The 27,367-nt window shown below is 48.3% G+C and overlaps 1 protein-coding gene across 3 annotated transcripts in view; it reads left to right on the plus strand.

Moving 5' to 3' along the window:
• ATP2B4 (ATPase plasma membrane Ca2+ transporting 4) overlaps positions 1 to 27,367 on the plus strand; it is a 168,829-nt gene that overhangs the window by 13,175 nt on the left and 128,287 nt on the right. For 2 of the 3 annotated variants that reach the window (XM_030221071.1, XM_030221069.1), the window contains exon 1: positions 6,584 to 6,867. The exons of the other annotated variant lie outside the window; for it this stretch is intronic. The gene's annotated coding sequence lies outside the window, so the exon portion shown is untranslated. Of the gene's footprint in view, positions 1 to 6,583; positions 6,868 to 27,367 lie in introns of those variants that run through there. 3 annotated transcript variants of the gene reach the window in all.

Raw genomic sequence — 27,367 nt, forward strand, 5'->3', positions numbered from 1 at the left:
GTTGCCAGGTGGAAAATTTTTTTCTCACCCAAAACAGCCTAAATCCAGCCCAAAACCCGCCCAAACTCCAACCCCGCCCCCGCCGTCATCAACCCCGCCCCTGCTGTCATCGGCCCCGCCCAGAACGTCATCGGCCCCGTCTCCCACATCATTGGCCCCGCCTCCCCCGTCATCGGCCCCGCCCAGAACGTCACTAACCCCGCCCCCCGCGGCAGAAAAAACCGCCAAAAAAACCGCCCAAGAACCAAAAAAGAAGCCCAAAAAACCGCAACCCGCCGCGGGCAAAAATTTCCCGCGGCGGGTCGCGGAAAACCGCCCAATTGGGCGGTAAAACCGCCCACCTGGCAACACTGTCTGTGAGGGGATGTACAGAATACTGTCCCTCAGATAGCCTGAACCACCTCAAACCCATTAGTCCCGCCCAGGGAGGAAGTGAGACGAGAGAGGTGGAGCCGAAGGCACAGGAAAGAGGAAGTAGAAAAGGTAGGGCCCAGGGAAGCAAGAGTTGAAGCCCCACCATATGCCTTTACAACCTATGTCAAGCGACCGTGACTTGGCTAAGGTAAGACTTGTAAGCCTTTGCCCTGGGCCTGGAAACTCGGAGAGAGAGAGAGAGACGGAGGAAAGATAAGAACTTGCAGGTTGTATTTGGGGCTTGGCAGCCACAGGCCCTGGTGAAGAGACTTTTTTTTCACTTTTTGTGTCTGGTCCTGTGACGTAACAGGCTTCAGGTTTTCTGTTAACGAAGGACGTGTTTCATTTTTACGCCTTGGTCCGGCCGGGGGTGCCCCGACTGTTAGGCCACCTGAGGTTGGGGGCCCCAGGTGTCGCTCATCAGGAGCGGCACCTCGGAGGGGCGGCATCCATGGTCGGCGGAACGCGGTAAGCAGGATATGCACGGCAGGAGGGCGCCAGAGACTGCCATGCTTACCCTCCCCCCCCCACCGCCACAGCAATGCTGCCATCCCCCTTTCGCAGACGACTACCTTGCCGCCCACCCTGGTGGTGTAGTGGTCTCGGGGGGGGGGGGAGGGGGGGAGGAAGAAAAGAATCCCACTCTTTCCTGCCTGCTGCTGCTACTCCGTCTCCAGCGCTGTCTACTTTTCTGTGCCGTGGACGGCCCCGCCGCATTTTAAAAATGGCTGCCGAGGCTTCCGGCAGCCGTCTCGTCAGCCATTTTGAGAAAACACGGCGGTGGCGGCACCCGCAACACAGAAGAGAGAAGAAAAACGGAGCGTGCCGGAGACGGAGTAGCGGCAGTGGGCAGGAAAGAGTGGAATTCTCTCCTGCAGCCGCAGAGGCCACTGCACCACCAGGGCAAGCGGCAAGGTAAGACTTTAGTACCCTGGAGGGGGGGTGGCAGCATACCGTGGGGGGAGGGGGCAGGTTTTGGCACAGTATAAGTCATCACAAGGACAAAATATAAGGATTAGTTTAGTTGTGTTAAAACAAATGAGAGATCTGCATGAAAGAAAATGTTTATTTTTATTATTTTGACTTCTGGAAACCACTTGTCCCTGAAACAGAATAATCCATTTGTACAAAGGAGATGAAGTGAAGTGGAGTGGAGTGGAGGAGTGGCCTAGTGGTTAGGGTGGTGGACTTTGGTCCTGGGGAACTGAGGAACTGAGTTCGATTCCCGGCACAGGCAGCTCCTTGTGACTTTGGGCAAGTCACTTAACCCTCCATTTCCTGCCGCATTGAGCCTGCCATGAGTGGGGAAAAAGTGCGGGGTACAAATAAAAAAAAACCATGTGGTTCCATGTGCCCCAGTGAGAGAAGAGTTTAATTTTCCTTCAAATCTTTATAACACCAGGCTTCCCGAGGCAGATCACAACAACAGTTAAGATGAACCCATCAGTAAACAGGATTTCCTCACGAATTTTGGCCATATATTACTGTATTGTATAGAACGGTGTAGAAAAAGGAGCACAAAATATAGCCTTTGTTAGTGCTGTTTCCACCAGCTACAATAATGTTTTAAAGCAATTTTAGTGATATTCAGTTTTATTTCACGATCTTTATATCTACATATGGGAAGCTTTCAAATACATTTTTTTCTAGTAAAAAAAAAAACAAAAAGGGTGCGGGGTGGGAGAAGGGGGTAGGGAGAGGAGAGAAAGGAGATGCTGGTGTGGGGGGGTGCCAACTGATAGTTTGCATGGGGGGCATCACAGACCCAAGCACCGGCCCTGGTGGCATCTCCTCTTTCGCGACGTTTTACCTCACGGTGATGTTCTAAACCCGGCAGCAGCAGCAGCGATTCCCAAACGTTGCCCTGCTACCGACGGCACCCACCTCTTCCCTTTACTGTGGCCGCCTCTAATGTAACGTCCTGTTTCGTCAGAGGCTCAGGCAGCTGCAGTAAAGGGAAGAGGCGGGTGCCTGAGGCGGCAGGGCAGCGTATGGGAATCACTTCTGGGTTTGGACCATCACCGTGAGATAAAACACCGCGGGGGGGGGGGGGGGGGGGGCAACATCTTGGCCCGGGAGGGGGTGGCATGTGAAGTCCGCCTGAGGTGGCATCTTGCCTTGGGCCGGCCCTGGGTCTGGCTGTGCTATTTCGCAGGCCCACCCTCAACCCTCGCTCGCAGTATCATATGCTCTATGGGTCCTTTTTCTAAACTGTGTTAGCGATTCCCATTCACTTTGAATGGGCTTCATTGGCATTGCCTACTCTCACTTGGGGTGTGGGGTCCCATATGTATATATTTGTCCTTGCTCTGTCCTCTTGGATATGGGGGGCAGGAAGGGGGCATCATTCCAGTGTACCACATGAGGGGGGTACATTGAGGCCTGCTCCATCCTCTGAGAGAACACCTTCATGTCTATTGCCATGGAGGATTCATTAGTATGGTTTGGTAAAAGAGACCCTATTTGAGCTAACGCTTAGTGTAATAGGTGTGTTTCTGCTCTTGTGATAATATCCCTGATGCAGACTTCTGCCGAAACATGGCCACTTTGGGTTCTGAGTCTACTAATAAACTCGGTTCCTCCTTTTTTTGCCCTTCATCATATTCGTCCACTGCGTTCCCTTCTTCAGCCTTCTTTGGTTCATACACATCTTTTCTCTTTGGTTATTTCTCACACAGATTACTGTAATTCTTTGTTTGCCGATCTTCGCTCCTCATCCTTCAGACGTCTTTAGCATGTTCAGTCCACCACTTTAAGGTGCTTCACTCTTCAGGATGCTTTGATCATGAGACTGTTCTTCATTCTACCCCATATCAAGTTTAAGCGTCTCTGTCTTGTCTCTAAATCTCGTCTTCCTTGCCTAAGGCAACTTACTCTACCTGTTTTTAAATCTATGCTGAAAACCCACCTTTTCACCACTGCTTTTGGCTCCTAACCACTGCTCAATTCCCCTATCCTTGTTCCTTCTCACCCAGTACTTCCCTCGCCCTTAATTGTCTTGTCTGTCTGTATTTTTAGATTGTAAGCTCTATCGAGCAGGGACTGTCTCTCTGTGCCAGGTGTTCAGCGCTGCGTGCATCGTAGCGCTATACAAATGTTAATAATAATAATACTCACAATCCCTTCCTTTCCTTTCATCTTTCAGTATCTCATGAGACGAGTTTCAGCTTTCTAGGACCCTCTCTGGAATTCTCTCCCACCTTGCATCCGCTCTGAACCCTCATATCCCAAACTTAAGGTTTACTCAAGACACATCTATTTAATGAATATTTTGGCTCCTCTACATAGTTGTGTCCCCTCCCCCTTTATCTGTACGCTAATTGCTTTTAAGTTCTAAACTGCATAGTTGCCGTATGGACATTTTGCAGTATATCAAGAACGGGAAATAAATAAATGAAACATCATTTTCTTTGCACCTTGAATATTGCGTTCAGTTCTGGTTGCTGTATCTCAAAAAAGATATAGCGAAATTAGAAAAGGTTCAAAGAAGAGCAACCAAAATGATAAAGGGATGGAACTCCTCTCATCAGGAAAGGCTAAAGAGGTTAGGGCTCTTCAGCTTGGAAAAGAGACAGATGAGGGGAGACATGATTGAGGTCGACAAAATCCTGAGTGGTGTAGAATGAGAAGAAGTAAATTGAATTTTTACTCATTCAAAAAGTACAAAGACTAGGGGACACTCAAGCAGTTACATGGAAATACTTTTAAAGCAAATAGGAGGAAATATTTTTTCACTCAACGAGTAGTTAAGCTCTGGAACTCTTCGCCGGAGGATCTGGTAACAGCAGTTAGCGTATCTGGGTTTAAAAAAGGTTTGGACAGATTTCTGGAGGAAAAGTCCATAGTCTGCTATTGAGACAGACATAGGAAGCAACTGCTTACCCTGGGATTTGTAGTATGGAGTGTTACCACAATTTGGGTTTCTGCCAGGTACTTGTGACCTGGCTTGGCCACTGTTGGAAAACAGGATACTGGGCTAGATGGACCATTGGTCTGACCCAATATACCTACTCTTATGTTCTTTCTACTTTTCTGCCGTGTCTCCTGTCCAGGTTGGACATTGTGTTAGTGTTCACAGTTTCTGATTTCTATTTGTCGTCGTGAGAGAACTATGAAAGACTGTACAATTAAAGTACTGTGTGCCCATGTGACTACTAGCTGAGCCCAACCAACCCCTACACAGGAGCCACTGATCCAGGGAAAGTCTTGAAAACAAATATTTATTTTGGCCCAAAACCTCTTATAAGATAGCTCCGCTCAAAGACCAAGAAACAGCTGTTTTCACAGGAAAGGAGCAAAAAAATGTTTTTTGGTGGATTATTTGGACAATAAAAAATAAAGCATTGTAAAAAAAAAGAAAAAAAAGACACTTTGTCTAGTAAATTCTAAATGAGCACAGGAAGCGACTGGAATGATGAGATGATAGTTGTAGAAGATAAATAAAGGGAGATAAGAACGTAAGTATTGCTATACTGAGACAGACTGAAGGTCCACCAAGCTCAGCATCCTGTTACAGGTTACAAGTACCTGGCGAGATCCCAAAACAGTACAATACATTTTATGCTGCTTATCCTAGAAATAAGCAGTGGATTTTCCCCAAGTCCATCTTAATAATGACTTATGGACTTTTCTTTTAGGAAGCTAGTCAAACCTTTTTTTAAACCTCACTAAGTTAATTGCTTTTACCATATTCTCTGGCAATGAATTCCAGAGTTTAATTACACGTTGAGTAAAGAAATATTTTCTCCAATGTGTTTTAAATTTACTACTTTGTATCTTCATTGCGTGCCCCCTAGTCCTAATATTTTTGGAAAGAGTAAACAAATGATTCACATCTACCCGTTCCACTCCACTCATTATTTTATAGACCTCTATCATATCTCCCCCCAGCCGTCTTTTCTCCAAGTTGAAGAGCCCTAGCCGCTTCAGCCTTTCCTCATAGGGAAGTTGTCCCATCCCTTTTATTATTTTTCGTCACCCTTCTCTGTACGTTTTCTAATTCCACTATATCTTTTGTTGAGATGCGGTGACCAGAATTGCACACAGCATTCGAGGTGCGGTCGCACCATGGAACGATACAAAGGCATTATAACGTCCTCATTTTTGTTTTCCATTCCTTTCCAAAGCTAAGATCTGGAATTGTAATGAAGCTGAAGGAGAAAAGGAGACACACGATCATTTGTATGACAAAGTAAATGTGTAGCAGTATTTTGAATCATGTGTAGGCATCTGATATCTGAGGCATTAATGGTAACGTAGACGATATTACAGTAGTCAGGCCTGGAAGTGATGATAGCATGTTGAAGGAAGGCATGTTGAGAATCACTATCTAGATAGCTGCAAAGAGCACGAAATTATCATCGCCTTAAAAAATGTTTTTTAGCAACTGTTGATACATTCCACCGCGGTAACTGGGAACTCGGAGAGAAAAGGATGTTGTGGTCTGCCTGTCAGCCAGGAGGCCACTGTTTTTGATGGATTCAACATGAGGCGATTGTTCTGCAATCAAGAGACAACCGAATCGAGGCATGGTTGTAGTTGGCGCAGGTCAGGAAAATGAGGATTTGTGTATGCAGACAGTAGGAAGAAAGGATTTATTTCCAAATCTTGAATGATGATGGCCAGGGGAATAAGGGAAATAACACGGAGCCCTGAAGCACACCACATGGAAAAGTGTTGAGGGGAGAAAAAAGTAAGAGTTAGAATCGATCTTGGAGAAATGAAATAAACTAATGGACTAGTGAACATGTGTCTCCAGACATGGAGCTTCATTGATCAGGATTGAATGGTCAACAAGATCTAAGACTGCTGTTAAACGCCAAAGAAACAGCCAACGCAACCCATCCCATTTCAACCTTTGTACATCATTCTTTGAACCTTGCTTAAGAGGGCAGCCAGCCCTGAATCCCAGTTAACGGGGGTGGGTCCCAGAATTTTTGACATGATTATGAAGTCAAGAAAAGATTATTTTCTCTATTACCTTGGATAGACAAGAAAGGTTGGACACAAGCTTCTGATGATAAGCAGAGGGGTCAAGAAATGGCCTTTTTTTAGAGAATGGGACAGATGATGGCCTGTTTCCAGGAAGTGGGAATGTCCCTCAGTGACAAGCTATGGTTAACAATTAGGTAAGCCAGGGGGAGGAGACACAGCGTGGGCAGAGGATCCATCATACTGTTGATGGGTCTGGTGGAAGAAACAAGCTTCGAAAAGGAAATATTAGTTGCCAGCTTGAAGGTGGTAGCAGTATGAGGGAACTCTGACTGTTTTGAGAAGACAATGGAAGGGACCGCATAGTTTGAAAGAGATCCTAGGATGCTTTTCTTATGGCTGTTACCACTTCCCCATTCCTCTGGTGTTTGGGCTCTGTGGTTACATCTGTTTCTAAGGCTCCTAGCTGTACAGTGTGAGCCCTGATGAGACTGAATCCTGCCGGCTCTTAAGTTTGGGAAGGTAGGACTCTGCCCTTTGTTCCTGACTGTATCTCAGATTTACTGCACTTTGCACTAGGATGGATGTCTCTTTAACAGCACTTACTTCTCTCTCTTCCTGCCTCTTGCCTGTGCTTGGGTATCTCCCCTACATTAATCGGCATAATGATTTCTGAGGCTCCATTTTAGATGCACAAGAGTTAAGGCTGTTTGTCTGCAGTGTTTTGATTTGTGCCGTTTTATTTTCCATGAAAGCACAGAGAAACAGAGTGCACCCTTGATTCAGACGTGCAGCTGCTTGTGAATGGCAAAGGGGGTGTTTGGGTTTATTGTGATGCTGTGACTCCGGGGGTCTGGCCTGTAACCTACTGAGGCTTGTTGCAGCCTGTGGGAATCTGCAGGGAAGCCAGGTGGATGTGAGCTTTATGAAATGAAGAGACCAGGAGAGTGCTTGCACGGAAGGCAGATCTGGATACTGGAGCCTGGCTCATCTCGGTCAGGGAAGTTCACTGGGGAGTGGTGGAAGAGGAATCCCTGGTCCCCTGTAACTCACTGTTCTATAAATAGCTTCATTCAGCTCTCTGCAGTCTCATGGTTGGTGTCACTTCTGTCTCTCTTCTGCTCACTTCTCTCTAACCTGTCATTTTTCGCTTACTCAGTGTCATTCATGGTCTTAGGCTTCCTGCAGTCTGTTTCCTTCAGGCATGAATAATTTGCCTTTTTACTGTGCTGCCTCCCATTACTCATCCTCTCTCTCTCTCTCTCTTCCTGTTCAGCCGCTGAATGGGTGTGGCTGCTGCCTGTCTCTCTTTATGCAAGATTATACCTGTGTAGCTAGGAACTATCTTAAAGTCTCTCTGTTGGGGGTGAGGGGACAGGAAGCAGTCTCAGTACTGGAATATTAGGGGGAGCTGCAGGGTGGGACTGAGGGAGCATGGGTGTGTGGGAGGGGGAGGTCTGTACTGGACAAGGAGAGGTTGGGACTGAGCTGGGGGGGGGGATACTGGAGATGCAACAAAATTATTTACAAAAGCATCTTGAAATCAGTTGCATAATTCCTAGAGCTTAACCCCAGAGTATTCTGTAGGTTATCCTAGAATGTGGACTTCAGTGTTCCCCCCCCCCCCCCCCCCACCACCGTTTCCTAATTTTGAGATCTCTGTTCAGTGGATGAGGTGCAGTGGCAGAGCTCTGTGTGTGTGTGTGGGGGGGGGGGGGGGGGGGGAATTGGAGGACATTTCAGCCGGAAACCAGGCACTGAAACCTGTGAATGAGTGTGTAAGATGTGGGGCAGTCGGAGCTCAGCCTGCCCTGCCTCCGGGTTTCCTCGCACAGAGAAAGGGGATTCCATGAAGCCAGCGAGTCTCATCCCATGGCATAAGGGTGTGGGAGTTGCTGCCATGCCACAGTTTCTCGGCTCCCTCCCACTCTCTGCTTTTGGCAAAGGACAGACATTCCAGTGGCAGAGCAGAGACAGGGAGCAGCCGCAGAACCCAGCTGGGAGTTTCCTGCCTTTGAGCTCCCCTCCTCCCCTCCGCCCCCATGACTCAGATGCTGGGAGGTCCCCCATCTGGGAAACTCCTTCGGCCTCCCTGGGGCCCATGAGTTCAGCAGGGATCTTCAGGGCTCGGGGAGCCTTTCCTGAACTGCTGGTCTTGCAGCTTTCCTTCAGCTGGTTTCACTGGTGAGGGTGGTGTAGGGTGAGGGCCCTTGAACTCAGCCACTCTACCCTCCGTCCACCTCCGCTAAAGCTGTTCTCTGTCACTTTGGAAATGGTCTCCCACCCCACCCTGGCAGCTGCCCTTGCATTTCATATCAGCCATATTTCTCTGTCCCTTCTAGCATGTTTCCTCTCTCTTACAAGCTTTGTAACCAGAAATCCTTCAGATACTTCCTTGAATATTTCATACATCCCACTGTCCCAGAAACCATTCTAAATATGGAAAGCGATACTCGTGTCCCACAGTGAGAGCAGGGGAGGGAATTGGGTCAGTTCCTTTCAAGCCTCTAACACTGTGTTGGGTCAGAGGGGAGAGTGCCCCCCCGAACACCATTCTAGGACACTGTGTGAGTATGGTTCAGAGGGGAGAGTGACCAGGAGCGTTACAAACGCCAAATGTGCCCTGGGCGACATGCCACTGCTGATGTGGTGTGCTCTTGCCCCGCCCACTTTGGTGATGTCATCGCAAGTGAAGCTAATGCACAGCTTTTCTTGTGCCCTGTGCAGCTACAGCCCTGGGAATGGCCCCCTGCACCATGCTGGGACACTGGGTCGATACTGGTTCAGAGGGGAGAATGTCCCATAATACCATGCCGGGACACTAGGTCACTATCTAGCTGATAGATACTGGGTCAGAGGGGAGTGTGTCCCCTACCCCATGTTGGGATCGTGGGTCAGTACTGGGTTGGGGGGAGAGTGTCCCTTTATATTATACTGGGTCACTGCTGACTCGGGGGGGGGGGGGGGGGAATTGCTCCGCTTCCTCAACCGGTGCTGGGTGTGAAGTTAGGAAGTTAGTTGTATTCAGGAGGGGCAAGTGGTGTCTGGAGTCCTCCGCTGCATTGCATTGATTTCTTTCCCTGCCCCCCCCCCCCCCTCGCAGCTTCAGTCCCTGTAAGTGTAGTGCTGCCAGAGAGGTGTGTGGGAGGATAGAGCTGCGTGGGAGCTGCTAATGTTAATCACATCTGTGTGCTCTGTGCCTCTCTGCAATGGGGGGGGGGGGGGGGGCTCACTCTTCTTTGTGGGTTTTGTCTGGTTTTAATACCTTGCAGAAGGCATAGCATTTAAAATATGTGTATTAAAGGGCAGGTAATGCTGAGGGATCTCTCTCTCTGATAGCATTAATCACCCATTTTGATTTAAAAAGGCAAAAAGGACTGCATTTCCTTTCAGCCTTTAGGGCAGTGCCCGTCCCCTTGTGGTTTTCCTTCTTACCACAGTTTCTGGTGTTAGGAAGTGCCTCCCTTTTTGGTGCTTGTGGGGACAGATGGAAGCCAATTAATTCAGGCCGAAACCGTTGCAAGATGGGCCCTCGTGAGGTGCTTGTGAGAGCCAGCTAGAGAGGAAGGGAGCAGGGCTGACATGGAGTGGAGAAGTAGCTAAAAAGCTGAGAGCAGATGCTTGGAGGTAGGCCAGGGGAGTGAACCAGGTTATAAAGAAAATGTGCTTTAAGTGGGGCTGATGGGAACAGCCATATTTGCATATTAAATTGTGATGCTCTGACATACTGTGTGTCCTGGAGTGGCAAAGGTTCAAATGAAGGCCCCCCCCCCCTCCCCCACCAAATAGTACTGAAAAGGGCTCCCAGAGAGTGTGTGTGTGGGGTTTGTATATGAAAGATATGGGACTAACCTTCCCTGCGACCCCCCCCCCCCCCCCACCAATGCTTCATCGGTTCCTTGAGTGCAGTTTATGCTACTGTTGTCCAGTTGCTACTTTTGGCCTTTTATTGTGGGGGTAGGAGAGCAATGTTAGTGATCAGTACTGGGATGGGAGAAGGTGGATAAGAGGGTAATGGGTGGAGATGGAGAGAGAACAGATCTTCAGCAGAGACAGGGGGGTGGGGATAGAAGGGGGGAACAAGTTGAAGAGGATAGGGAGAGTCCATGAGGCAGCTGGAAAAACAGGTGTGTGGTCAGTGGGAGGAATGGTCCTGCCCCCTGTCCCTCCACTCTCCTCACTCATTCTCTTTGTCCTCCACCATATCCCCTGGAAGCCCAGGTTAGGAGCCAGCAGAAAGCTCCCCAATCGGTTCTTCTTAATTTAATACAGACTTTTCTTATTCTCTCCTCTAATTTTAGAGCCGGGAGAAGGTGTCAAACCTTGGCCTTGCTTTGCCTCACCTGTGCTTAGCGTGGTTTAGAAAAGGTTTGGATATCTTCATAAAAGAAAAGTCCATAAACCATTATTAAAATGACTTAGGGAAAATCCGTTGCTTATTTCTAGGATATCAGCGTAAAATGTATTGTACTGTTTTGGGATCTTACCAGGTACTTATGAGCTGGATTGGCCACTGTTGGAAACAGGATGCTGGGTCTGGCCCAGTATGGCAATACTTATGTACTTACGCTGTGCAAGTTTTCCCCCCCCCCCCCCCCTTTTTCACCTCTGGCGCCTGCAGCTAAGCAGCTCCTCCGAGGAATGTGTCCCTTTCCGATCCCCCCCTTGTGCAGCTGCAGGCAGTTCTCCCTCAATCATTCTACTGTGCACATCTGTCTGTCCTTGTGCAAGGGGTAAAGTTAGAGGGGAAAACAAGGGACTGGAGACTGAGTAGAGATGAGAGGCAGGCTGGAGTAAGGATTGCTCTGGGTCACCAAAAATAAATAAGTAATCCAGATCTCCCAGTGCTTACCACAGAGGCAGGTATAGATACTATCCTGTCACAAAGGGTCCTTCCAGTGAACCTCATGAATGGAATATGTTTCATACGCAGCTGTACTCTTGATATGTGTAAACTGCTTAGATAGATTTGATGGACGGTATATTGAATAATAAACTTGAGAAACTTGAGCAGTGATTCCCAAACATTTTACAGTGACAGAACCCTTAAAATATTTTTCATACACTGAGGAGCCCCCCTCCCCTGAGTCCCATCCAGTTTATGCATCCCCATCTCTCTCAGACCTCCGGCCACACCTTCAGTTCAGCATCTTCCCCTCCCTCAACCTCCTTGTGCTGCTTTGGAGGGTCTAGCTTTGCAGCGAGGAAATCGATGGCATGCTTCAGCTGCCAAAATCGGCAGGTACTCGAGTGTCAGCGACTGAAGCATGTCACCGACTTCCTCACTTGCGGAGCCCCTGAAAAAAGCTTCCGGAACCCAGTTTGGGAATTGGTGCTGTACAGGAAAGATTTAGATTGCAGAAAAGCAGGAGAAATAATAATAATAATTAAAAAAAACAAATTGGTGATTGAAAGGAAGGAGGCCTTGGGGAAAAGACTGAGGTACTGTGTACAATACTGAAAAAGAGAAAGCAGCACTTCTCCAGGTCAGCTGGAGGGATTGGACAGAACTGGAAAGAAAAGGGATGCTGGTGCCGGCACTGGTGGTAGATTTTAACTTTCTGAATGTGCATCAGGGCTACCCTGTTGGTGGAACTGGTTTAAAGTAGAGAGATCCTGGACTTCTCTCATTAGGCTCTCCTCAAATGAAGGTTGAAAGTGGCAAGGACAGAGGGGCTCTGGGGGCAATACAAGATATGGAGAAAAGTCTGAAATGTCAGGGGTAGGTCATCACCTAAGGACCAGTTATCAGCAGACTAACGGTCAAGGCTGAGAGGATCTCACAAAATGAAGAGTCCTGAAGTTCAAAAAAGGGGTGTACTTGGAGATGCTGGCTGCATGGAAGAAGACAAAAAGTGGGTTAACCTAAAAAGAGTTTTTCAAAGAGCAGCAAAACGTGTGTTAAGAAAGGAGCAAGACTTGATTGTAGCGAAGATGCCATGAATTTATGAACGAGAAAAACTGGAAGTGGAGAAAGCCATGGGCCTAGAAGGAATACACCTAGAAAGCTAAGGTAGGTCAGAGAGGTTCTGGCAGGTCTGCTGAAGGACCTGTTCAATAAATCTTTGTTGATGGACTAGTTCTTTGAGACAGGAGGTTGGAAATTAGAGGCTGGGAAAATTACCCAATACTCTTCTTGAGGAGGAACTAGTAGAGCATCTTGAAACCAATAGATTCAGCATTTTAGGCAGCATCAGACCAGAGAATTAGATCAGGGATGTAGGCTAGATATGGACTTCTTGGATTTCAAGAAACATTTTGATAGTGTCCTACATAGAAGGCTCATTAATGAACTGAGCATGGCCGTGGGTTGCTAGGTTGCTCAGTTCTTGTGACCTGGATTGGTCACTGTCGTAGATGGACCTTTTGCTCTGACTCAGTATGTCACATTAATAAGATGGTGGACTGAGTGACAGATGACAGAACATGGTGATAAATTAAAAGAGAGGCAAGTGTTGGAGCTCCTCAAGGACCAGCCCAGGGCCTGGTCCTGTGCAGTATCTTTGTGACTGATAATGACCTCTTTTTTGGAGAATAGTAAGATCTGGAACACACACGAGCAAGTGACAGATGACAGAACATGGTGATAAATTGAAAGAGAGGCAAGTGTTGGAGCTCCTCAAGGACCAGCTCAGGGCCAGGTCCTGTGCAGTATCTTTGTGACTGATTTGACCTCTTTTTTGGAGGATAGTAAGATCTGGAAAGTGAACACACATGAGCAAGTGGGCATTGAAAGGTGAACTAAAGATGCTCACGATCTGTGAGTGGCGACTTTTTAAAAAGAAAATAATGATGCAAGGTTGTTTTGTGTTTTATTGAAGACAGTTATATTGTGTTAGTTTACATAACCTATATTGTTCAAAAACTTAATAAACTTCTAAAAAATATTTTTAAAAACCCCGCAAATTGTTCATTTGGGTTGCAGAAATTGAAAGGAGCGACTCGTACATTGCAGGCGAGACAATGGTCGCCACAGCGCAGGAGGAAGACTTCAGGGTGGTCATTATATTTATTTCCAGGTAGTAGAAGGATGCCGGCAGGTGGCAGCCAAAGCCAGAGGGGTAAAACTAGTAGGAAAATGCGGTGATTATGGTATTGTACGTGCCATTAGTCAGATCTCACCTGGATTTGTCTAGAGCTTCTCATTTTAGGTTTTAACTGACAAACCCCGATATTATACCCTGATGCCCACTATCACTATCCCGCCCCTCCCTGCCTTTTCTGTGTCTTTAACTCCTAAGTGATGCAGATGTGCATATTTGATTCCACCGGAAAAGGAAGCCGGCAATAGCACCTTTGACACTTAAAACCAATATTTTGAACTTTTCAAAAACCCCTTAATTAGCTGGAAAATAACCTCCTAACTTTATAATTTAGAAACACCTAAGAATGGAAGCCATAATTATGTCCAGTCCTGGACGCTGCATCTCTAGAAGGATATGTGGAAGCACTTCAGAGAAAGACTGCGGGGAGTGGGGGGAGGGTCTAACCCAAAAGCCCTGTGAGGTGATGCCTAAGGACCTAGGTCTCTATCTCAAGAGGAGATGGTGGGTGGCTGTTACTGACTGCCGTCTCTATCCTTCCTGTACAGATTATAGCTCCGTATGGCCGTGCTCCATCCATGAGGCTCGCTGGACCTCGTCTGTCTGACTAGACCTACCTTTGGAATTTGTTTCCTAAGCAAGGGTGTAAAGCAGCTTTCAGCAGTTCAGTGAACTACAGGCCAGTTAGTCTGACCTCTGTGAAGAGTGAGTAAATTGAAACTTCTAAAACGGAGACTAGTGAGGTTTCTGGACTTCAATGGATTGCAGGGCCGAGGCAGGTCTTGTCAAAAAAAATCTGAGTAATTTCTTTTTGACTGGGTGGCCAGAGAGTTGGATCAAGCCAGAACGCTAGATGTGGTGTATGTAAATTTTAGCAAAGCCTTTGACATGGTTCCGCATAGACGACTAACAAACAAACTGAATGCCCTCGGTATGGGCCCTAAAGTGACTGACTGACTGGGTTAAGAACTGGTTGAGTGGAGGGTGACAGAGGGTAGTGGTAAATGGAGCTCATTCTGAAGAAAAGAATGTTACCAGTGATGGGCTGCAAGTTTCGGTTCTTAGACCAAATCTTTTAAATATTTTTGTAAGCGATATTACTGAATCGCTGACTGGTAAGGTTTGCCTTTTTTCGGATGATACCAAAATCTGCAATAGAGTAGACACCCTTGATGTGGATAACATGAGGAGGGACCTAGCAAAGTTGGAAGACTGGTCCAGAATTTGGCGGCTAAAATTTAATGCTAAAAAATACACATGTATTTGGGCCACAAAAACCTGAGGGAGCAGCAGAGTTTTGCGTAATTAAATACTTCTGTGCACAAAAAGGAACGGGAGTTAGGGGTGATCATATGTGATGATCTTAAGATGGCCAAACAAGTAGAAAAGCTAGAAGGATGCTTGGGTGCATAGGGAAAGAAATGGCCAGCAGGAAAAAGGAGGTGATGATGCCCCTGTATAAGACTCTGGTGAGACCTCATGTAGAATATGTGTACAATTCTGGAGACCAACCTTTTCAAAAGATGTAAACCAGATGGAGTCGGTCCAGAGGGCAGCTACCAGAATGGTCAGTGGTCTTCATCATAAAGCGTCTGGGGACAGACTTAAAGATCTCAATATGGAAGAAAGGCGGGAGATATGATAAGCGACATTAAATACCTTTGTAGCATAAATGCACCGTAGGCGAAGAATAGGATGAAGGTATAAAAGAGGATAGAGTCAAGTAATCAGAGGAAATACTTCTTCACAGGAAGGGTGACGAATGTGTGGAACGGCCTCCCAATGGAGGGTGGTGGAGACAAAGACGGTATCTTCAATTAAAGCTTGGTTAAGTACATAGGATGTCTAAGGGAGAGGAAGGATAGTTGATGGCATAAATGGGCAGACTGAATAGGCCGTATGGTCTTTATCTGCCTTTGTTTCTATATTTCTAAATTCCTTTTTCCATCAAATGAAGTTATACAACTAGGGTTCATGATATGAGGCTTTGCTGGGGTAGGATCAGGAACTTATTTTTTTCACAGGGAAATATTTTCTCACAGAAAGGTTGGTGGGTGTGTGGAACAGTTGTCAGAGGGATATAGAGGGGCTAAGACAGTAACGACTCAAGATGTCACAGAAAATCCTTAATTGCAGTTGCTTCACCTTTTTTCAATAAATTGTCAACTGAGTCTGTTGGTCGGACTGTAAGAACAGTGATGGTCCTACTGGAATAGCCAGATGGTTGTGTCTGTCTGGCAGGCTGGTGTACAGAATGGCCATAGGGAGCTTGGAGGGCTGGGTATTCAGGTAGTGGCTCTTCTGGTGTCAGGGTATTGGATTATTATGGGAGTATAAAGTGATGAGGAGATCTGGAATTCATTGTAGAGAATGTGGTAAAGGCGGTTAGCTTAGCGGGGTTTTAAAAAGGTCTGGACAGCTTCCTAAAGGAAAAGTCCATAGACCATTATTAAATTGACTTGGAAAAATCCACTGCTTATTTCTGGGGCAAGCAACATAAAACGTATTGCGTTTTCTGGGATCTTGCCAGGTATTTGTGACCTGGATTGGCCACTGTTGGAAACAGGATGCTGGGCTTGATGGGCCTTTGGTCTGTCCCAGTGTGGCAATACTTATGTACTTATGTCCGTGCTGAGTTCCCTAGGAACATGGTGTATTATGGAGGAAGCGGGCTTGGATTCAACCATAGGTGACTGCTTGATAATAGACTTTATGGGTTCAAAACAAAGGAGTGGAAGTCACCAAGACAAAGTCCAGGATTAAAGAGTCTTTTTATTCCTTAAAAACAGCGGGAGTAGGGTGTATTAAATGCAAGCACAGGATGTTCTCATCTGAGTCTCACAAAGTGATCGTAATGGCTTTTGCTCACCGCATGACGCTCACCTTGTGAGATTCAGATGAGCACTTGTGTGCTTGCATTTAATACCCTAGCAGCTCGCAGTATTGAGAACAATGTCACTTTGCCAGATCCCCTGATGAAGGCGTTTGTGCCGAAACACTGCCTGTGTTGAGACTTTCAGTCAAGATTGTATTGAGAAATCTCCCCACTGTTTTTAAGGAATAAAAAGACTTTTTAATCTTGGACTTTGTCTTGGTGACTTCTACTCTTTCGTTTTGAACTGCTGATGTTCACTTGTGGAAGTTTTTCTTCCTTCTTTCTGTCTTCATAGGTGTCATTGTCATACCTTTTTTTCCTGCTTTCCCAGTGTCTGTCTCTACAGCAAGCAACCATGTCTGTGCAGGGCCCGTGATCCAGTGACACTCGCAGGCCCTGCAGGGACCCTGCTGGTACTGATATTGAGAACATAGGAATCAGGGCAGGGGGTTTTCACACATACCTTGGCTGCACACAGGCAGCTGATGGGGGATTGGTACGCCCCATGAAATCATCACATTTTGTTCAGCTGGAGGAACACGGCAGAACTTTTTCCTGTAGAGAGATTTGGGAGAATTCGGCACAAAAAAATTTAAATTGCAACTTTTTAATGCAGAATTCCCTTTTCATAAGATGTGGCCCTCTGCAGCAGTCTTGCTCTCCAGGTTCCACCCTGCCTGTCTGCTCTCTTCCTAACTTACGTTATGAGCCCCCCCCCCTCTGCCAATTCAGTCTCCAGTCTTCTCTGCCTCCTCTCCAGGTGGACACCCATCCCCCCAGCTTACTTTCTCTGCTCCCTTGTTCTCCCCCCCCCCCCCCCCCCCCCCCCCCCCCCCCCCCCCGTTCTCTCGTACAGCCACCAGCTTGTGGTATTCCTTCCCCATTTCTCTCTCCCCGTCTCCCAGCAGGACCCATACTCGATCAGGCCAATTTCATTGAACCCAACATCCTGTCCCTTGCCAGCGGCCAGTCTGGGTCACAAGTACCTGACAGTTCTGTCACAAAGTTTTCACTTGCGCTCTGTCCTGTTCCCCATTTCCCTCTCTTTCCTCCAGCGTACAACCCTAGCTTGCCCTCTGTCCCCTGTATGATAAGAGCAAGTGTCGAACAGCTGCACATCGAGATCTGTCATCTGCTTTTTTTGAATCGCACAGCTGTCGGGTGTCCTGCATATTTCAAATCAGCAGTCAGGCCCAAAAACATAGAGGAGGAGGAAGAACTGAGGTAGCCAGATGCATGGCCTCTCTCCTCCACCTCAGTACGGGGTGTGGGGGTGTGGAACCATGTGAGTTGTTTCTGCCTTGCAGAATTACGCAGAGGACCTGCGCTGTGGAAGATGTATAGGCCTGGTTCATGCTCCATCCTTAGCAGAGTGGATAGGAATAAGCCAGACATACAAATAGGTCTCTTCTCCGAGCTCATGGACCCTAACCTATTTAATCTATCTTCATTGGGAAGCCATTCCATCACCTTTATCATTTTCATAGCCTTTCTAGTTCGGCTGTATCTTCACATTGCACCAGAGGGATACTTGTACCATGGAGCAATAAGGTGTTGCTGGAATGTAAAACAGAAAAATATCCTTCCTCTCCTAACACCTGGCTTTTCATCCGCTTCTTTGAGCAGTGCAGGATTTAACGTATTGACAGGGATGCTGAAATCTTTTTCTGGTACAGACCTTGGCACCTGGCGCCCTATACCGACAGATGAGTTAGGTGGTCCTGGGGAAGAAGGGAGGGGGGAAGGGTTAAGGTGTGTCCTTGTCTTTCATATAAAGACCAGCAGGAGCTAGGCTGGTGGTGCATCTGGGTACAGAGGGTGGGAGTTGGCTGTGATTCCTGTGTAATTTCACACCCTGTGAACTGCTTGGAAACCTTTTCAAGGGGCCAAAAAGACTGACCCTTTCAGGCTATTTTCGAAAGAGAAGGACGCCCATCTTTCGACACAGATCGGGAGATGGGCGTCCTTCTCCCAGGGTCGCCCAAATCGGCATAATTGAAAGCCGATTTTGGGCGTCCTCAACTGCTTTCCGTCGCGGGGATGACCAAAGTTCATGGGGGCATGTCGGAAGCGCAGCGAAAGCGGGACTGGGATGTGAGTAACACATGGGCGTCCTCGACCGATAATGGAAAAAAGAAGGGCGTCCCTGACGAGCACTTGGACGACTTTACTTGGTCCATTTTTTTTCTTACGACCAAGCCTCAAAAAGGTGCCTGAACTGACCAGATGACCACCGGAGGGAATCAGGGATCACCTCCCCTTACTCCCCCAGTAGTCACTAACCCCCTCCCACTCTTAAAAAAAAAAAAAAAACTTTTAAAAATTTTTTTGCCTGCCTCTATGCCAGCCTCAAATGTCATACCCAGCTCTCTGACAGCAGTATGCAGGTCCCTGGAGCAGTTTTAGTGGGTGCAGTGCACTTCAGGCAGGCGGACCCAGGCCCATCCCCCCCCCCCCCCCACCTGCTAAACTTGTGGTGGTAAATTTGAGCCCTCCAAAACCCACCTGAAACCCACTGTACCCACATGTAGGTGCCCCCCTTCACCCCTTATGACTATGGTAGTGTTGTACAGTTGTGGGGAGTGGGTTTGGGGGGGCTCAGCACACAAGGTAAGGGAGCTATGCACCTGGGAGCAATTTCTGAAATCCACTGCAGTGCCCCCTAGGGTGCCCGGTTGGTGTCCTGACATGTCAGGGGGACCAGTGGACTACGAATGCTGGAAACTCCCACGTCTAAATGGCATGGATTTGGTCGTTTCTGAGATGGGCGTACTCGGTTTCCATTATGGCCGAAAATCGGGGACGACCATCTCTAAGGTCGACCTAAATTTTGCGATTTGGGCGTCCCTGACCATATTTGGAACGAAAGATGGACGCCCATCTTGTTTCGATAATACAGGTTTCGCCGCCCCTCCATCGGGATGTTTGTGAGGACGTCCTCAGGAAAACTTGGGCGCCCCTTTCGATTTTGCCCCTCTTTGTAACTTAGCAGGGTAGGGATCAGACCTGGGTTTAGGAGCTTATTCTCAGCCCTGACAGAGGGTGATGACTGACTGTCCCGCGAAGTTTGCTCCCCTCCTGACAGAGCGATGCATTTTTTAACAACCAAGAGTCCATCTAGCTCAGTGTCCTGCTTCCAGCAGTGGCCAGTCCAGGTCAAAGGTATCTGACAGGTTCCCAAAAAATGCCAAGATTCCACCTTACGGACTCCAGGGATAAGCAGTGGCTTTCCTCTCGTCTACCATAACGGTTTATGGAGCTTTCCTCCAGGAATTGTCCAAACCTTTTTGAGAATGGCTGTGCTAACTTTTAGCTTGTTAAACCTGATACACCACTTCTGGTTTTACTGTTAGTCATATGTAATTTCCATAATGTGTGGTTACATTATCTAAAACCGTGGACCTCGGCGATGCCACCGGTACCTCCCTGCACTGTAAGATAAGTCATGCCGTGGGCCCTGCTGCTTCAGAGATGAGATCTGTCTCTCTTGTCTGCGGTCAGAGGCAAGGGGGGGAGAGCTGGTAGTGCTGATGTGGGGCGTTTGCTGGTGCAGAAAGCTGTTTCACGCTAATAAGCTGCTTCCAGACGCGCTGATGTGCTGGGTGGGTATTAGAGCACTCTTTCTTCAGGGGTGACAGAACTCTGCAGAGTCACTGCTGTGCCTTAATTGGACCCTGGGACGGATTTACACAGCTGACAGCGGGGCACCTCAGACTGGGAACACATCCCATATTCTCTTTGGCTGCCTTTGCATTCTCTGCTTTTCTGAATGAGAGCGGCTGCCTCTAAGGGGCTGTACAGAGCTTCATAGGAAAATGTGAGATTCCCTCCCTCTCTTTCGCTCTCCCCCTACCCTCGGACAGAAACGGCACAGTAATGAGCAATGCTCGGTTTCGTTTCAGACATGCAGCTAAGTCGTTTTGCCAACTACCAAGGAGGTCAACGTATCCGACTTCTTCACAGACACTGAAAGGATCTTGCCTGGTGCATCCAGTCTTATATGCGGACTCTGACCTATCTTTCCTAGGCAGCCTTCGAGTGCAAAGGAAATAGATCAAAGCGGCACAGGCTGGGCGGTGCTGGGTGGGGCACTTTCTCTGTCTGAAAGGATTATTTTCTAATACAGAAAGACAGCATTAGTGCATAGGACTCGGAGCCGGGACGCTGTGCAATGCTGTTTAACGCTTGTGCCTCTGTGTGTGTGTGTGCGCGTGCATAGGACTCAGAGCTGGGGTGCAATTTAACTCTTGTGCCTGTGTGTGCATTAGTGCATAGGACTCGGAGCCGGGACGCTGTGCAACGCTGTTTAACGCTTGTGCCTCTGTGTGTGTGTGTGTGTGCGCGTGCATAGGATTCAGAGCTGGGGTGCAATTTAACTCTTGTGCCTGTGTGTGCATTAGTGCATAGGACTCGGAGCCGGGACGCTGTGCAACGCTGTTTAACGCTTGTGCCTCTCTGTGTGTGTGTGTGTGTGTGTGTGTGTGTGTGCGCGTGCATAGGATTCAGAGCTGGGGTGCAATTTAACTCTTGTGCCTGTGTGTGCATTAGTGCATAGGACTCGGAGCCGGGACGCTGTGCAATGCTTGTGTGTGTGTGTGCATTAGTGTGTAGGATTTGGAGGCGGTGTGTGTATTAGTGTTGCTCATGCTGGGTAACTGTTGCACATTCCTGAAACGCTCTCAGCAGCAGCTGGATGAGCAGTGGCTGCAGGGGCGTCTTCTGCATGTCGAGTGGTCTTTTGAACTAATATGGCTGGATGGAACATGTGAGGGCAGGGTGCTCAGGTGCTGATCTCTGATGAGTGGCGGTAGGATTGGTTCATATGTTCCCCTCACCCGATACTTGCCCGTGTTTCAGCTTGCAGGATTCCTCTTCTGTTGGTTGTGCAAATGCATTTCTGTGCACAGTTGCCCACTGCCTGCTCCTTCTCGGCCTGTTGCGCTGAGGATGCGGTGTAAGTGTTTGACTTGTGACATGTGTCCTGCATCACATTGAAGCACCTCAAGATGTCACTCCTAGGGGAAGAAGGGAGGGATGGAGGAACTCGCAAGTCCTTGAGCTAGAAAATCTAGGGTGAAACATTTCCAGTCTAAACTGGCTGTTTTATAAAGCGATATATTCTGCCCTCAAATTTGCTGATGCACCATTCAGTCTCAAAGAGCTCGAAGGGTAGCTGCCACCATAGCTGGGCCTTTATGAGTTTTAGGGCCTGGCCTGCTGGCTGCTGAGCTGCCTGTGTTACTGTAGACGCTGCTGTACCTTTGGTCCCCAGAGATGAAGGATCTTCACTGCTTGTCTGTTGCTTTGAGTGTCTGCTTCAGTTACTCTTCACCCAGCACTGGGCTACTCTGTATTTTCATCTGAGCATCGAGCGCTTTTCTGCTTACATTCACCTGTATGATGTCCTGGTTTAGGCTACGGTGAGAGGTGGTAATGCCAGGGTTGGATGGTGTTGCATGTCAGGGTCGTGTGGCAACCTGGTGTCCTGCCTGCAGTAGCCTTGACTGTAGACTCTTGAGCAGGGAAGGATGGAGAGACTGAGGATAGGAAGGTATTTATTAGTTTATACATACCTGGTGTGAGTTCTGTTGTCGCTCTCTGTCTCATGCTTAGTATTTAGTACCTTCTCTCTCTCCATGTTAAGCTGCACATCCTGCGTTTGGTTGGAAGGTCGGCCTGTTGCTAGCTTTGTACAGTTGAGATGACTACGGAAGCGAGGAAACGCTTTGTAATCTAAAGCCGAGCTGAAGTCTTACCTGGACTCTGGGGGTGGCTGGCAGTTACCAGTTTTCCAGGTGACGCATTCGGTGTCAGTCCCTCTGGAGGAGCGACTGCGGGCAGCGTTTATCATCCAGAGAGATGTTCTTGAGCAGTGGGTGGTGTTATGATCCGGACAATAGCATTATTAATTGATCATTTCTATAGCAGCTCTGGTGATATTGTGCTTTTAATTAGGACAGTGGTGTGTGGCTGTGATGGAGGTGGTTTTATCTCTGTGGGTCTCCGCTGAGTCTGGGGTTCTTGGCGCTTTAGCGGGTTGTGTGTGGTGGTAGCAGAGATGTCGAGGAACATTTTTTGAGAGAGAGATTTTTAGCTCATGTCCCACGGTGGTCGCTCCATTAAAAGAACCTCAAAAACCTTGTTTACACAAGTGACATCAGAGTTAGATGAGAACTAATCTTCCTGTCATCTCCTCTCAAAACTTTTAATTTTGCTTCCCTATCAGTCACTTTCCCTTCCCAATCCCTGTCCCCACTCAAAAGCTTTTCTTTCTCCCCCCCCCCCCCCCCCCCCCCCATCAGCTCCTCTTCCTCAAATTGCCTGTCCTTTTCCCTGGCCTGACTTCCTGTGCACACTTGTGTCTTTCAGGGAGCTCAGTTTCTGTGCACTGTGCTTGCCTGGGCCCAGCCTCAGCCTTTCCATCCCACCTGACTGCTGCCCATAGTAGCCACAGTGTTGGCGGTCAGAGCCTGCTGGTTTTTAGTGCTGTGCTGCTGCCTGCAGCTGTGATTCTCTCAGTCTCTCTCGTCTTCCCCTGCCCTGGGAAGACAGGGATGGGGGAAGCTGATGGGCCACTGCTCTACTGTTGGGCCTGCTGTCAGGTCAGAGCCTGGTGATGGCTCAGGCTGCTCAGGGCAGGTGAAACAGGTGACTGCTCTGTAGTATGTGGTTTTTGCTTGCTTTGGCCAGCTTTCCTCTGTTCTGGGCCACCAGTGTGGCTCTAGCTTTCTGAGGGGTGGCTTCTGGTCATGGTTGCACTGCAGTAGACCGACGGGCAGAGCACGTGACCTGTGGAGGAGACATATCTTGGTGCTGTTGCTCCATGGATGCATTACAGACAGTCGCGGGATTTGTGCCGGCTTCGATGACTCAGGAACGCCTTGTAAACCGCCATGCCCCCTTCCTCACCTGAGCAGGAGTGTGGGAATCTCTCACCCAGTGTGGGAGACTTAGCAGGTCTATGGGGGTGGGGGCTGGAGGGAGCGCAGTGGTCTCTTTGATTGGTTTCTGTGGTTTTGGTGAACACAGAACAGCAGTGGCCCTGCTAATTTGCATATGTCACTACCTATGATGCCTTGCACTGTGGTATTCTTTCCCCCTTTCTAAGAATTATTCTGACCCCCCCCCCCTCCACCACCACTATAATTTGCCTGTCCCTAAAGTGACCAAAGGAAAAATAGAAGCAGCATATATAGTACCCGAGGGAAGGTAAAGAACCTGGTCCTGCTGGAGCTTATGAGTCGCCATGGCAACCCCCAGCCTGTCAGGAAGTTGAGGTAGATAAGCCTCCATCAGAGGTCACCGTGGCTGCAGCGTGGCAGGTCTCTGGACACTGCTCGCCCCAGCAGGGTGGTAGGGGACACTGGGGTGTGGGGCAGGAGGAGATTGGAAGCGTTCTAGATCAGGTATGTAGACACGTTTCCTTCAGTGCTGAGCATAACGCACCTAAGGCCAGAATATTTCACTTCCGGGTCACAGTGGTCTAAACTCCTTCGTGTTGTCCACGGGAGCTGATTTCAGTTCAGAATCCAATTCAGTCAGCTGACTAGCTGTGGTGCCTGTGGGCCGGCAGTGTGGCTGTGGACCGTAGATAAAGACCAATGGCAGTGGTTCCCAAACCTGGACCTGGAGGCACCCCGGCCAGTCAGGTTGTCAGGATATCCACAATGAATATTCATGAGACAGTCATTTGCATGCAGTGGAGGTAGTACATGCAAATCTCTCATGAATATTCATTGTGGATATCCTGAAAACCTGACCGGCCGGGGTGCCTCCAGGACCAGGTTTGGGAACCACTGCTGTATGGTCTATCCAGTCTGCCCGTCCACACCTACTATAAGCTGTGCTTTCCTTGAATCCAGAGACTTGTGGGTTATGATCATCAACCTGGCACTGAACTGAACTCTGCTACATAGGGACAGTAGTATACTTCTTGGTCAGTCAGTCAGTAGTCTCGATCTCCAGCGGATGGTGGACAGTCTCTCACAATTACTACTACTACTATTTATCATTTCTATAGCGCTACAAGGCGTACGCAGCACTGCACAAACGTAGAAGAAAGACAGTCCCTGCTCAAAGAGCTTATAATCTAATAGACAAAAAATAAATAAAGTAAGCAAATCAAATCAATTAATGTGAACGAGAAGGAAGAGAGGAGGGTAGGTGGAGGCGAGTGGTTACGAGTCAAAAGCAATGTTAAAGAGGTGGGCTTTCAGTCTAGATTTAAAGGTGGCCAAGGATGGGGCAAGACGTAGGGGCTCAGGAAGTTTATTCCAGGCGTAGGGTGCAGCGAGACAGAAGGCGCGAAGTCTGGAGTTGGCAGTAGTGGAGAAGGGAACAGATAAGAAGGACTTCTCTTGCTTCTGTGGCTCCTCTTCCGGGTTCCCTGGTTCAGTTCAGCTTGGAAGTGTTTAGACTGGTAGAGGTGCCTGACTCGGGGTACAGCTGGTGGTTCCAGATCCCTTCCCCCCCCCCCCCCCCCCCCCCCTTCCTCCTTCTCCTGCCACTTCCTTATTCTTCCTCCTCACAGAATTTTGAAAAAAAACAAATACTGGAAGAGATCAGGTTTCTGGCTATGTGGCATTCTGCAAGCGACTGGATGTCCCTGCGCTCCTGCAGCCGTCTGGATTCAGCCACATGATCAGGAGTCAGAAGGCCGGTGGGTACCGGTAAAGCTGGCAAAATTGTGAGAATAAACTTTCATCCTTCCCCTCTATCGGGTTACTGCAGCTGCGGCAGTACACTATTTCTCTTTGAGTAGCCTGTGTGGGGGTTTGCCTGTGTTTTCGGGACAATACCATTGGGCCAGCGTGGGATTGATTTTGGTACACTGTTTTACAGTACCTCTCTTCAGTCGGCGGCAGCCATTTTGGTCACAGGCTATAATAATGGATTGCTCTTTCTCGTTTTCTGTCTTATCAGCTTTTAGGCCGTTGTGGTGTGGACGGCACCAGTTTGCTTGATTGTTGAAGGTTTTTTGTTTGCTTTTATGGTTTCTGGTCTTGGCTCCTTCTCACATAGCAAATTCCCGCATAGAGGAAGCCTGGACCTTGCTGCTCCCAGGTCACTCTCAGCTTCTCCTTCTTTTCGGTGGTCTTCTCCAGGCTGCTCCTCCCGGCTGTTTTCAGTGTGCAGTTAGCCTCTCTTTCTGAGGCCTTGGCTATGCTAGCGTGGGCTGTCCTGTTTTCCTGGGGGGGGGGGGGGGGGAGTGTACTTCCTTCTCACCTCTAGCTACGGGGCAGTGTCTTCTCACAGTTGACTGGCCTGCTTTTCCTGGCCGTTGACACAAAAAGCAGAACAGACGAAGAAACCTATATGAAGATGAATTTATTCAACCCACAATGCCCGACACAGGCCGTATTTTGCCCACACATAGGCTGCCTCAGGGGCAAATTATGTTGAGAACTGTTTTTTAGTAAAGATCCTGGAGGATTCACGGAGCCATCGTGTGGATTCCCATATCATAGGATTGCAGTCATATGAGCAGGGCTTTTTTGAGGGGGTACTTGGGGGTACTGAGTACCTGCACCTTTTGCATTGTCTGCTACAATTGACCTACGGACCCCAAGTTTTAATGAAAGAGCTCAGGCTCTACACACCAATTCTGCCTTGTCATAGATTCTGTGACTGGTTGCAGGGGACCTGGCTATTGTGGGATGGGTCCCTCAGCGATTACCCCACCCCTGGAGGGTGGCCTAGCATTTGAGTGCCGGCACCTTTTTTGCTAGAAAAAACGCACTGCATATGAGTCACAACATACGAGTCTGTTCTGCTTTTTGTGTCACCGTCTTGGATCTTGCAGGTAGACTGCCCTGTTGTTTTCTTGGACCTGCTTTTCCTGGCTGCATAGGCAGCCTTTGGCTTGTGCCTGTGCTTGCAGGGCCATTTGCTGCCCTCTGCTGTGTTTATTCCAGGTACTGGGTTGCAGCGTTCCTTGTTTTGCTCGCTGTGGCTCTATGCTTCTTGGACTGTATTTTCTCCTTCCTGAGGCATGGCCAGTTTCTCCTCCCTGCCGCGTGGGCAGCTGGTGACCTGCGTCTGCTTGAACCATCTAGTGGTGCGCTGTTGCAGTGGACACCTTCAGGGCACGTCAGTCATCACGGTAATCCCATGCTTCATCAGGAGCCTTAGACTCCCGATTGTCTGGCTTGTTTTTTTTTCTCCCTTGCAGCATTGTCAGCCTTTAGTTCCAGACTGCATTTGGGGACTTCGACTTCAGCATATGGGAGTATTTCCACCTTGTTGCTCTTTGCCGCTTTTGCCACCTTGGAGCCATTCTAGCACGAGCGATTTCCCTTCAGATTATTTAGCTCTTGCACTATTGGTCTTTGCGGCTTAGAGTCGGTGCCGGGTGGGAAGCCCCCTGGGTGCCTGGCAGGTTGCAACCTTCTGTTTTTTGCTGCTGATTGGTGGAAGACAGTTTGTGGCCGCTGTTCTGGGACCCTTTTATTGAGGGCTATGCAGGCTACTACTACTTATCATTTCTATAGCGCTACTAGACGTATGCAGCGCTGTACACTTGAACATGAAGAGACAGTTCCTGCTCGACAGAGCTTACAATCTAATCAGGACAGACAAACAGGACAAATAAGGGGTAAGGACAAAGAGTAGCAAGATTCCAGAATCCCGAAGTGTAGCAAGATTCCGGAATCCCAAAAAGTAACAATATTCTAGAATCCCAAAGAGTAGCAAGATTCCGGAATCGCAAAGAGTGGCAAGATTCCATTCAGAATCCCAAAGAGTAGCAAGATTCCGGAATCCCAAGCACTACTACTACTACTGATTATCATTTCTGTAGCGCTACTAGACTTACACACTGTGTAGTGCTGTACACTTGAACATGAAGAGACAGGCTGCCTGGTCTCGCTGTCCATTGCATACTGTCACGTTCTTGCTGTCTCAAGTGCCCTCTGTTGAGCAGGCAGCATGGTTGTGTCTTTTTGCTTCTACAGGTACTTGTTCGCTGTTAACTCCAGTTGTGTCGGCCTCTGGCACTTCCTGTGGCCTTTTTCGGCCTCACAGTGACAGCTTCAGCTCAGTGCTCGGCTATGGCTGCTTGGCTGGCTTGTGGCTCTATTCTATCAGCAGAATTTGGTTCTTTCAT

Source organism: Microcaecilia unicolor, chromosome 12 (assembly GCF_901765095.1).
Source record: "Microcaecilia unicolor chromosome 12, aMicUni1.1, whole genome shotgun sequence".
In the NCBI taxonomy this organism is placed as follows: domain Eukaryota; kingdom Metazoa; phylum Chordata; class Amphibia; order Gymnophiona; family Siphonopidae; genus Microcaecilia; species Microcaecilia unicolor.